Consider the following 2,260-nt stretch of genomic DNA (forward strand, 5'->3'; position numbering starts at 1 on the left):
AGGAGACACTCAGCTGGCAATTATTAGTACTGAGCCAGGTGGAGAGTTCAGAGACTTTACATAACATCTCTGAAAAGCAAATGCAATTGATTTTACCTCTTAATTATCTAAGTGGGGAATTTTTAAATTGTCCTGAATAATTTTATTCTGTGAAATCTACAGAACCAGCACATAACACTTAATGATTTTGCTGGATGGTTTGTATGATATTTTGCTCTTTTAATAAATCCTCTCCTGAGAGCTAAAATGCTAGGACTGAATTTAGCAATATGCAGAAGACTAGACATTTTGGAAAAGCAATGCGGCAATGCATTCAGCTATGTTGTTGCTATTGTTTCAGGTGTGAACTGTAAATTCAGGTTGTTGGGTTTTTTTCCCCCTAAATTCATCACTTCCAGAAATAGATACCTTAAAATTACAGATTTCCCAAATGTTAACAACTCAAATTTTCCTTGACCATTTTTCCATTCCTCCCTGAGAAGAAACGTGGCCACATTTCCACACAGGGTCAGAGGGCAGGACAGACAGGGGGCTGAAATGGGAGGCCAGATAGAGGTTCCCAGAGTGGACTCACTAAGGATCTGTCCCAGAAAAGGGCATTTCGGTGGACAGTCTCAAAAACCCTCTCCCACCAGCAGCTTCCTCCCCCTTCCCTTCAGCTGGCTTCGCAGCCTGTCCTCATAACCTCAGCCCCAAGACAGAGTCAGGATAAGCAATCAAAGATGGCAGCACAGAGTCAAAGCCTAACTCAGTTCCTTCTGCACCTGTGTCCTATGTGCCTGTGTCCTCACCAAGCTGAGAGCCTCTGCAGCCTTCCATCCTGCAGACCTCCAAGGCAGAGTACAGGTGCTCAGCCCCTAGGAAGAGTACAGGTGCTGGACCTCCAGCAGAGTAGAAGTGTCAGACTCCCTTCCAGAGCACAGGGGCCAGACCCCTAGGTAGAGTACAGGTACTGGACCCCCAGGTAGAGTACACGTGCTGGACCTCCCTTCACTAGAGTACAGGTGCTGGACCCCCAGGTAGAGTACAGGTGCCCAACCCCCAGGTAGAGTACAGGTGCCTGACCCCCTCATAGAGTACAGTTGTCAGACCCCCAGGTAGAGTACAGCTGCCCAACCCCCTGATAGAGTACAGGTGCTTGATACCCAGGTAGAGTACAGGTGCCTGACCCCCTGATAGACTGCAGGTGTCAGACCCCCAGGTAGAGTACAGATGCCTGACCCCCAGGTACAGTACAGATGTCCGGCCCCCAGGTACAGTACAGGTGCCTGACACCCAGGTAGAGTACAGGTGCCTGACCCCCTGAGAGAGTAAAGGTGTCACACCCCCAGGTAAAGTACAAGTGTCAGACCTCTAGGTAGAGTACAGGTGCCTGGCCTTCTGATAGAGTACAGGTGTCAGACCCCCAGGCAGAGTACTGGTGCTGACCCACCACAGCCCCTGACTTGCTGTGTGATGTTGAGCAACCTCTTTATGTCTCTGGGCCTCAATTCCTCCTTTGACAGTGGGTGGGAAGAGGGTGATTTATGATCGCTAAGCTTTCTCCCTGCTCTGTGGGTCTTTCCTGACTTACATTAAATCTGAATAATGTTCAAATATGGCCAATGGGCCCAGCCAGAGAGGAGACAGGAGAATAAATGGCTTGATTTGGGGGCAAATTTTTGTGCCCGTCCGAGGGGATTCCATTTACACACTAGAGGCTTTTACTAAACCCCTGGCCTGGCGGTAGCACCATGGAGTGGAGCTGTTCGATGGGTACCAGGAGGATTCCAAGAACTGGGCCCTTTGACACAGAAGCTGTGTCTTCCCTTGGCTCTCCCCACAAAGAGTGAGGGTCACTCCAGGGTACCCTGACGGCTGCTATAGTCAAAGACCACCAGAACCCCAGACCTGGGAGAGGCCTTCCTCTCCAGCACATTCTGTCTCGCTGCATAGTCTTTCTTGCTGCAAGATGTATGTGGAGCTTTGTAGAATGTTGGCAAAATTATTCTCAGCTCTTCCTCCTTAGGTACACAGAGCCAGGACTTGAAGCAAAGAATCAGACTCTTGCAGCTGAAATTATTTTTTCATATGGCCATATATAGGTCCAGGGAAGGGAAAAGACTTGCCCAGGGTCACACAGCAGGTCAGGAGCAGAGTTGGGACCAACAGCCAGGACACTATTGACTTTAACCCATTTCTCAGATGAGCTTCAGTTCTAGAGTCAGACAGACCTGGGTTCAAATCATGCCTGTACAATTTACTTGGGCAAACTATTTAA

The 2,260-nt window shown here is 49.0% G+C and overlaps 1 protein-coding gene across 1 annotated transcript in view; it reads left to right on the forward strand.

Annotated features, from left to right (window-relative positions):
• GPR26 (G protein-coupled receptor 26) overlaps positions 1-2,260 on the forward strand; it is a gene marked incomplete at its 5' end in the record, with an annotated part of 14,960 nt that overhangs the window by 11,777 nt on the left and 923 nt on the right. The gene's annotated exons all lie outside the window — the stretch shown is intronic.

The sequence above is a fragment of the Trichechus manatus genome, unplaced genomic scaffold (assembly GCF_000243295.1).
Source record: "Trichechus manatus latirostris isolate Lorelei unplaced genomic scaffold, TriManLat1.0 scaffold00031, whole genome shotgun sequence".
NCBI lineage: Eukaryota > Metazoa > Chordata > Mammalia > Sirenia > Trichechidae > Trichechus > Trichechus manatus.